This window comes from Chinchilla lanigera, unplaced genomic scaffold (assembly GCF_000276665.1).
Source record: "Chinchilla lanigera isolate Chin_1 unplaced genomic scaffold, ChiLan1.0 scaffold00019, whole genome shotgun sequence".
Lineage (NCBI taxonomy): Eukaryota > Metazoa > Chordata > Mammalia > Rodentia > Chinchillidae > Chinchilla > Chinchilla lanigera.
The window spans coordinates 2,361,028-2,371,564 of NW_004955420.1; the positions used below are offsets into that span (position 1 = coordinate 2,361,028).

A 10,537-nucleotide genomic window follows, 5' to 3' on the forward strand; every position below is an offset into this window, starting at 1 on the left:
TCTCCGGTACCGGGAACCGAACTCACGACCTTGCGCTTGCCAGGCAGGCGCTTTTGCCGCTGAGCTAAATCCCCAGCCCCATCTTTTCCTCTCTTTCATCTTAATTTTTTTTTTTTTTTTCCTCTCCTACCTTCAAATGACTGCTGGTATTGGCTGTGTTAAGTTCTGCTGGAAATTCTAGGTTGACACGCGCCTGCCACAGACCCTTGGCCAAGCCATGGATCCATCTATGTTCTGCAGCTCAGTATTTGCTGCCAGATTGCAGGTTCCCCAGGGAAACACTCCCTAGCCATTAAGTATAGTGGGCTCCCTGGTAGCAGGGGATAATGGAAAGAACACCAAGATTAGGAGGTAGAAGTTCTGTTCTAAATTGGGTCAATTTAACCTCTGGGCAGCTTAATCTCTTTGATCCTCCATGAGCTACGTAGGAAGTGGTAGATAGATTAGCGCCCCCAGCTCATGTGCATTTACATTATTTGTGCTGCCTCAAAGCAGGTTATTTATAATTTTCTTTTCTGACAAGAGAATATCTAATCTTTTTCACTATTGTTTGACCTACTCATTTATTAATTACTTCAGTATTTATGTTGTATATACCTCAGGGCCCCAAAATTGTATACTGTCATATGAGGAACACATGGCAAGACAAGTAATGTCCTTACTGTGATAACTGAAAAAGGTAACGTGCGTTCATCCTCTTGTGCTCTTTTTAAACAGATTCAGATAAACAAACTTAACTGCATGCTTCTCAGATTTTTCTGTTTAGTGGCTTCTTTGCTTTCCATCATATTTCTTCTTCAGTAGTCCCCCAAAAAATGGTTTCTTGGGTTTCCAAGCAATGAGAATACATGCAATCATAACCAGTTTATTCTTGCTCATGCTACTGTTTTAGAAGTGAAGTTTCTGACAAAACTGTATGTTTCTAAATTTGGAGTTCAATTGGGGATCCATAGCCCTTTTGGAGTCAGCTCACAGAATTAGTCCTTGAGTGCCCTAGTCCCAGGCCTTTGCATCAAAGAAGAAATGGAAATGATCTGACAAGGAGAACAGCATCTGACCTTCAGGAAGTGTGAGCACAGGAGGCCGTGGCCCTCCCTCTGAGCCATTCTGCTGGGAGCGGCTGCAGCCAGGTGCTCCTGGCTTCAGGAACTCTTTCCAGACCCTGCCCGAATAGAGTGGGGCAGGAACTTAGGGGCAAGATGTGTTTCTAGAATCATTGCCATTCTCTCCTCTAAAGTTATCTGCCCCGGCCATACACCAGTGGCCTCTCTTGTCCAGGAGGCTGAAGAAACAATCTTAGAGTGCAGAAGCACTATGTATGTGGGGGAGTTTGGTGTAGTGCAGGGCGAGCTGGTGACACTGTCTCACTCAAGTTCATTATCATTAATCTTGTGTCACCATGACATAGAATCCACTTGAAAGTTACTTGTGATAGTTGTATAAGTAGTAGCTACCTGTTTCTCCCCATTAATAACTAGCTAGATGATGCCATAGTTTTGAAACCAATGTAGAGTAACCTGCTATGACATGATAATGAGCAACTAAAAACGGAGTGCTTGCGTATCTCTGGCTCTTCAGATATGGTATCAATTTCAGTTTTCACCTGCCTCAGATCAGTTTTCCTTACTGGAAAAAGTATGGTCTTTCCTAACCAAGTATCCCTGTGGTGACACAGGCATCTTAATGCCCTGTGACAGCTCTGAGATTTTGCAGGTCTCTAGCCACCAATTTCTCAATCAGAACATTCCCTGTTACAAGGACGAAGGCAGGAGGTGATTTTAAGGTAGTGTTTTACTTGACTTTTGGTTGAGTCATCACTGCATTGTAATTTCTTTCCAATCACAGTGCACCCCTCAACTTGCGTGTGCATTTTAATCTGTAAGTAATCATTATTCTAGCAGAAAGCAGATTTGGAATTCTTAAGGGTTTATTTTGGCTAGATTTATGAATTATATATTTTTTAATCCTCTTAGAAAAAAGCTTAGCAGTTTTTAAAGAAAACAGTAAAACTGTAGATGCTAGATTTCTTAAAGTGGAGGTTTTTTCCCATAATAAGAGAACTGGGGAGGGGAGAGTAGGGTATTGCTCAATGCTCTGTGTATTCCCCCCGCCAGTAATCCTTTTAACTGCCCTTGTCAAAAGGCAATGTATCCTTTCTTGTTAAATTGGCCCCTAGTATTGCTTCTCTGATGACAGGTCAGTATCTAGTAGAGGTGACAGTTTTTCTGTAGCAGAAGCCATTCAGGAAGAATTAAGGATATAAAGACCTCTAAGGCAGGAAAGGGCTTTTAGGAAGATGATTTGGGAACCTTTGGATTGAAGCTCCCAATTGGACTGATGCCGTCTCAGTCTGTTTTAAGGTTCCTAAGTAGATGGTGATCTGTCTGGTCTTTTATTTGAAAACTTGAGAAATGGAGTACATTTCATGGTCACATAAGAACTTTCTCTTTCATTTTACAAAGAGTTCTGTAAAGGAAGCATTTACAGAAACTTAGCTTATAAATTACACTCTCAGATACTGCTCTAATTTGTGTCATGCAGCATATTGACTGGCCCTGTTGCTAGTCGTGCAAAGCAGATGCAGTTTTCCTGAGGCTGTACCGTGAATATGTGGCATAGATTCATAGTGAAGGTATTTACCAGTGATATGGTGTTTGTCTAGAGAGGCCTGGATTAATGATACTTTGTACAGTCTCTTAACTGATCATGGTCCCTCAAGCAAGCAATTTAATTCCTGAGTCTTAGGCTGTCTACGTGAAAAATAATGTCCATTTGTAGGTATGCTAAGATTGGATGGGCTAACTTGGGCAATAGAAGATTCAGTACAGTAATTGTTTCATGTTGTTGATGTGAGTCCACCTAAGCAGGTGTTAAAGCCTGAGGTGGATGCAGTCAATAGTTAGAAGGATTTTATGAAAGAATCGCCCTAATATTAGGGTTGCTATTTTGAACTAAACAAAAACTGATATCCATGCCATATATAGATGTTTATGTGCTATTAGTTTAGCTTCCGACCATGACATGTAGGGAATATTTGCAAGAACCAGAAAAATAGCTTCGTGGGAATATGACTAAAGGAGTTCCCAAGAATCTTCCATACATGTGATTCAGCTAGCCCAGGAAGGAAGTACACATCTGGTTTCCTGGTGACTAATGAGCCAACACAGCTGTGAAACCCAGTGGACTTAGAATAAACTATTTACCATGGAAATCAAGGGAAGCATGATGTGAAGTCAGAGAATAGGAAGGGATGACAGCAGGTAGAGCCTGTAGCCCCTGGGAAACCGGGAGCAGGCCAAGTAAGGCCATGCCCAACAGAAACTTCCCTGTGTGAGTGGCCAGCACCACATTGTAGCCTCGCGGACCTCTAGTTCAGGAGGAGCCAACTGGCTCGTTGAATGACTGAGTGTGTCCCAGAGGAGGAATTCAGTAACTTATTTATCAGATGCCTGTGTAACTTGGGGTTCGTAATCTCTCAGAGTACTTAATTGTCATGAGTGAATTTACACATTCTGGCTAGATGACAGCCATTCAGAAATGAAGGCAAGTAGAGCATCAGCAAACAAAGTGACTCCCTAGGTCCCACACAATGGATGAGGAGAGCCACCCTGAGGACTTGCTTGACTTTAGATTGAACTGTGCTGATTCTCTGAGGAAACCAGAAAAACTGTTTCCATTCCCCAGCTGACACTAGTTCCTGGTGAGAAGAGAGTAGGAAAGTGCTACTGCCTAGATCCACATAGTTAGTCCATGCTCGTTCTTGATGGTTGCCCCTGTGGAGTTAGAGTGGGTCCTAGGTTCATTTGGAACTCAGCCTGTCTGAGACCATCTATCCCACAAACTAACCCTGTGACCCTGCCGAGTGACAGGGTTTCACCCCTGCCACAGACCTCACTGCCACACCCAAAGGTGGATTCAGAGAGCTACCTCCACTCCAGCGGCTAAGCTGTTTTTGGTAGCTAAGCCTCTCACCAAGAAGGGTGTAGAGTCACCAAGGCAAGTTAAAAGGAGGCCGCTCATCCCTAGCCATCACATACCTGAAGCAGGCTTTCTCACTGCTGTTCCCCATTTGTCCTCTCTGCAGGGTAGGCTTGTAGGTTTGGGTAGCAGACTTTGTGGAGAACTTCTGTCTAAGGCTAAATCACAAATGCTTATCTTGGTCCCTAGCACAAAATTTGTCAGTTTACTATGCCTGCTGGTGGCCAGCTGGATGGCAGCTGCAGTGGACCATGGGTAGGTGGATGAATCAAGCCCATTTGTCCCTTGGTTTCTTTAAAATTTGTGTTGGCAACTTGTTCTGAAGTTACCTCTCTGTTCCTTTCCTCCTCTTTCCCTGGGACAGTCTCAACACGTTGATCTTATCAAAGCACTTGACATCAGATGAACCTCAATATTTGTGTGTGTGTGTGTGTGTGTGTGTGTGTGTAGAGAGAGAGAGACACAGAGAGAGAGGTGGAAATTGTGTTATATTAATCAGGATTTGATGATCATCCTTGGCTGTTTTTGGTAGCTAAGCTTCTCCCAATAACAGAACTTGTTTTTTAGGGAATAAAATCCATGTAGTTTATTGAAAAATATGCAACCACAAAGCATCCCAGCCCCTTTTCTTATTTTTGCTTCTGTGCCACTGTGCTCAGTAAAGTGAAAGAAATGTCCCTGAGGGGAGAAGGGAACTTGCCACAAGGAACTTCTGAATCCACTGGTGTGTGGGGTGTCCCTGCCTTCTTGATAGGCAACAACCCCTACAGTCTCATGTACTTATGCCAAATGCATACGTACTCTTTATTTCTCAAGGCAACATTTATCTTTGATGTCTCCTAGGGTTGGCCAGTGCTGGAAGAACTGCTAAATATAGACACACGACCAGACTAAATCTCCAAGCCTGGCATTAGTTCAGTTGGGGAACACAACTTTACTTTTCATTTGATATATTGTTGTGTTTCTGAGAGATCGAACTGTTGTTGTTAGTGGCTAGCCCAGAATCCTTTCATCCATGTCTGGCTACAGCAGCTATGGGCCACATGATAACTGATAACCAACTGCATGTAAGTTATCTAATGCAGTTAACCAACCTGCTAAGCTCAGCTCAGGAAGGCAGCTCTGCTAAAAGAAGGAGGATGATGGGAAGAGGCCACAGACCGAGAAACACCAGAAAAGCTACCAGCACCTGGCCAAAGGGAGCCAGCTCCCCATTCTCTTTGTGCCAGGAATGAAGATGTTGTGAAAAGAAATGGGAAGGATAATTTCCAACCTATTAATTTTAAGACATTGGGGGGAAAAAAAAAAAAAAAAAAAAAACGAGCCAAATTCATTCGTGAATGCCAACAGTGAGAGAAATACCCACCTCCAGTGTTGTTACTGCCAGGCTAATTGAGAATGTTAGCGAGGGTAGCCACAGCCCCTACAGTCTACTGAGTTTCTCTGGCAGAAGGATACTATAGCCTGAATTAATAGGGATACATACACGTTATATGTATAGAATGTTATGTGTAAAGAATCCATGCCACATGCAGGTGTTAGGTTCCCTAACCAGAACCAGCCTATCTAGAGAATTTATTCTCCCCTGTACTAAAGACAGCTGTTAAGAGAATATTGAGTAAGGAAAAACTGATATGAAAGTTTTTTTAAATTGTTTTCACTCTTGCAATTACATTCTTTTGACAAATTCACACAACCAACACTATGTTGTTTTTAAACATATTTTAACTTGAAAATAACTTAGTCACATTTTATGAACCTAATCAAATAAATACTTTGTATATACTTAGTCTTCAAAAAAACCTGTATGTAAATCAGCTTCTCCATTAGTTTCCTTTACATGTTTGTAAACAGATACCCAGGGAGGAGGAAACCTTGTTTCATGTGGAGTTCTTATTTCTTTACCCTGTGGTTTTAGGATATGTTGTACCAAAACACTGTTATATGACTATATTTTAAAATCTCTTCAGAGTTCTTGAAACTTGGGATAGCATTATTAAAAATCTTAATTCAGCTGAGATGTATAAGTAACCCATAAAATGAAGTAACTGCATTACATTCTCTACCTGTAGCCACTGAAGAGCTACATTTTAAATACCCTTCAAGCTCCCTTCTCTCACCCATGTCTTTCTGTGTTTGGGCTCTTCCACAGTCTGGCATAAAGTTGGAAGTTACTACTGTTCTTCAGAGTTTAGCAGGAATGGCATAGGACCCTAGAACAACATCTGGACTCCTATAATTAGGACTTATAACAAAATGTGTGACCCTGCTGAGAAGTTAGGATGAGAATCAAGCAGAGGGGAGGGAGGTGCTAATAGTGTGGCATATTCTCTATTACACTAGAACTTTCCCTGAAAGATGGTGACCCCCTTTGGATAGTGACACTTGCTTGTCCATGTTCAGATGAATAAGATGCCCAGGCTGCCTGGTGATCTCTGGCACATAGCTGTGATGCCCTTGGGAGAGTAGGCTTTTTGAAACACTGGCAAGAACCGAAAACAAATACAGCCATTGGTGTAAAGCATGTAGATAATATCCAAAGTATTTTTGTTCAATAAGGAGAAAGAAGTGAAATGGCACCCAGGGCTGGGAAGTACTGGCCTGGTATATATATAAACTTGAGCCAAGTGTCCAGCAAGTACAAGTCTCTTCCTGGAGAGCAGTTTCACCCAGAAGTGGATTACAGGCCCTGGGCTTTGGTCAGAAAACTATTTCCCAGGGTGATAAATTGGTGCTCCCATGCTAGATCTGGGTATGAAACAGTGGTAGATTAGCAAGTCCTGTGAGTTCAATTGAGTGAGAAGAGGAACACTTAGCTTGAAAAAGGAAACAACCCAGGTTTGTAATGAATTACCCCTTGCCAAATTGAGCACCTGGAGGTTTATCTGCACATAATTGGTTTGTTTCTTCACATTCTGGTAAAGACTAACCTTGCCCTTGAATGAACTTGGTATGACGTGTAGAAACAAGCCTTTGGGCATGCCCAAGAGCGTGAAGTAGAAGCAGACCAGTGAACTCTGAAAATCTACCAGTTCTTGTCTCACAGACTGACAGTAGAAGTTAGGCAGGAATGCCCTGAGATTATATACTGATTCATGTCAGATGAGGGCTGTAGCCCAGTGGCTAGGTCTAGACAAGAATGACCAGGATGTGGATTTTGAGCCTCCTCTCACCAGTTTCTCTAATGAGATGATGACTGCTTTTCTTCCCTACCAAGAATAGGAACCCAGATCTCATTTTAGAGATTATGATACTGACTGGTTATGTGCTATGGGCCTGATCCACCAAGGCACTGAGTCCAGGCACTGCTGCCATCTTCCCTGCGGGCCAGCCAGCTTCTGGGCCCTTTGACCTGCCTCCCTCTTACTGTCCTCTGTCAGCCACCCCACAAGTGGCCTAGGGGTAGCAGCTGGTCAGAATTAGCAGCTGCCCTCTGTGGCAGTCCCTCTTGTCTCCATTGGACCAGATTATTGCTGTCATTTCCATTAAGGCCATATTTTAGTAAGGAACTTTGCATCAGGCTTATGTGAAATATTAAAGTTTTTTAAGTAAAGCTAGCATATCTCTAATCTTATGTAGTTCAGATTAAATTTTATTGAAAGAGAGATCATGCCATAGATTATAATCAAGTATGAAAGTTGTGACTTGTCTATAAAACTTCACTGATAGTACCAGCTGGGGAATATTTAATTTCCAATAAAAAATGATGAACATTCACATAATCACATTTGTCAATTCATATGAATCTTTCAGTCTTCTAGAGCATAATGATAATAATAATAATAATAATTATTATTATTATTATTATTTTACTCTATCCATTTTGTCAGTAAGAGCTGGTTAATACTTAATGCTCTTTGTTATTTGGGACTCCCTCTTGGTTTATGAACAAATTCTCTAAATCTGTAATTTTCTTTTTGAGGTCTAAGAATTGTACCCTTAGGGTTTGGCACATGCTAACAAGTGTTGTATCTCTTTGTCAATTTTTTTTTTTTTGAGTGAGGTCTTGCTAAATTGCCCAAGTGGGGTTCAAATTTCCATCTTCCTGCTTCTTCAAATCTTGTGTACTTTTGAACACATACTTTTTCTAATGCTTATGCCCCAGAGTCAGCTAGATGAGGCTTGCAATGCACAGTGGCCAGGCCAGCAGGTTGGATGTACCACTGGATTGGGTCCGGAAGCCCATGGCCTGCTCCATCTCTACTTGTTAACCTCTTGGCTGGAAGTAACTTTTGCACTGTGATGACTTTTGTGAATATTAATCATTTTTTCTTTGCAGATATCCCTCTTATATTCAAGTCCATGTTGGATATAAATATTTTCTTTTATTCAAAAAGTAGTATATTAATAGCCTATTTTATTTTATTAGCCTATTTTCTCCTTGTTTGGTATTCTCCTTAACATCTAAAATTTTTCAGTAAGCTTTAATCTTTAACTCTATAATGTATTTGTACTCTTAAGCCTCTTAGACTACACAGGTAATATTTAATATCAGGATTTCAACACTTCTTTCTGCATGTTCCTAAGTTTCACACAAACAATGTTAAGATGAAAAATTTAGCATACTTTGTCTAAAAATGTGGGAGTTTATTTAGCAACTGTTCCTGATAGTGAAGTAGATTTTTGCAATATAGGAAGATGTTTTGAAGTCCCATAATGCTTATTTCTTCAATTCTTTAGTGAGCTTGAATTGTACTGCTCTTTTAAAAGAGGTTTCTTTCCTGTTGTTGATACCTCCCTACTCTTTTTCTTATTTAAGCCATGGTCTTTTTTTAAAACCATATTAAAGCAAATTAACCTAGCAAGAAACAGACAGGCTTTTATTTACTGGCTGTAATTCTAAGTACCAGAAATGGGCAAAGGAGACCAAACAAAGAAGTAGGAAAAATGAGGCATTGAAGGGGAGCCAACATGTTTTGGAAGGGATGATAGCTTCCGCAGTGGCAGGATGTGCCTTTCTTGCACTGTTTACTCTTGAGTTCAGAAATAGAGGAGGAAAGAAGGTAGATCAGTAGATCGTGCTCTACAGCCTGGAATGGATACAAAACACATCAGGCCTCACATGGGGTGTAGTCAGACACTGACAGTAATTATGCAAATGTATGCATAAACAGTTGTCCCATGCATAAATCAACTGTATCAGCCTTACCATTCAAGGTGAAAGGAAGTCATGATACTCTGGCTACACAGAGACTTTGCTCAGGTACCAACTGCAGTTGTTCTGCTTTACCACCTTTTGTTCCCTATAGTTGGACCTGATTGCACTTTTAACTCTTGACAAAATGAACTGTGAATCTGAAAAACCTTGAAGATGTCCATTCCCAGCTATGGGAAAATGCGACCTTGCTTTGGGAGGGAGATGATATGGGGTTATGAGGATGAATGTGGCGTGATTGTTTTTAATCTGTTTATCTTAGTGATATTCAGCTTGGTTGTATGTTTATCACACTTCACCTGGAATGTATTCTAGTAGTAAGTATTTAGATGCCTGCTTAAAGGAAGGAGATGCTTAAATTAGCTTGTGGGAAAATGTAATTACTTCGTTCTTTACAAAATAAACTGCAAACTTTAAACATATTCCTAAAGGTCTAGGCCTGACTGATAAGAATGCTGAGAATCATTTAGTATTAGCATGTGGTTTTCTTTTGTGTGAATGTAGATAATAGGATGATTGGATTATAGGTAGGAAATATTTTTCTGGCAGACTGCTTATGTGAGTATTCCATATTAGCTGTGCCATTCTGAGCATAGCATAGCATTGTCAGGGTTTCTTTTCCCCCTTAGCCACAGGTCTGTTAACAGACCTTACTGTTTTATTTTCACCTCAAAGAAATTGAAACATCCTATAAGGATAGAAAGGCATTAAAAATATATTCCTTGCTTCATAAGAAACTTAAAGTGATCGTAGTATATGTAGATAAACTCAACTGGTGTTCCAAGAGGGGTTTTTCTTGTCTTCGACCTTTTCTCGTTAATATAAGTTTGCCATACATTTATTGTGGAGGATTGGTACATACAATCACATTTCAATTCTGCAAATAATGATTAATCTCCCAGGTTGTCCAAAGCACTGTAGGAGGTAAAAAAGATGCTTCGAAGGCATGTGACTAATATTTAGCATGCTGCTTCCTAGCCATTGGAATGTACATGTGTTGTGGTTGGGCCACTGGAGGAGAGGAGAGACATGCTTGGTATGGTGCGCTCAGATGTGTCCACTGATCCTTTTGCCAGTGAGAATTCCTAGGATTAGCTGCACAATTTCAGAGCAGGGATCCCTCAGTGGTTGCGGGCAGACTCTCCATTGACTGAATTAGGCAGTTTTGACCCACGAAAGTGAGGAAGGGGATGTTAGAAATGGTGTGATTTTTAACTGGATTACCTGTGTCACAGAGTTTTCTTCAGGGTCTTTATGTAAAGGATGAAATTTCACTGTAGACTGCCATTTTTGTTACATGGGTACTTCTCCTAAGTGTTCCTTCCATTGGTTTAGTTTATCTAAACTAGGAAATTAAACAGTTATTTAAAATTCTCCTTTGTTTTCTTTTTTTTTTTTTTTTTT

At 40.8% G+C, this 10,537-nt stretch overlaps 1 protein-coding gene across 2 annotated transcripts in view; it reads left to right on the forward strand.

Moving 5' to 3' along the window:
• Fndc3b (fibronectin type III domain containing 3B) overlaps nt 1-10,537 on the forward strand; it is a 261,521-nt gene that overhangs the window by 187,224 nt on the left and 63,760 nt on the right. The window lies entirely within an intron of this gene.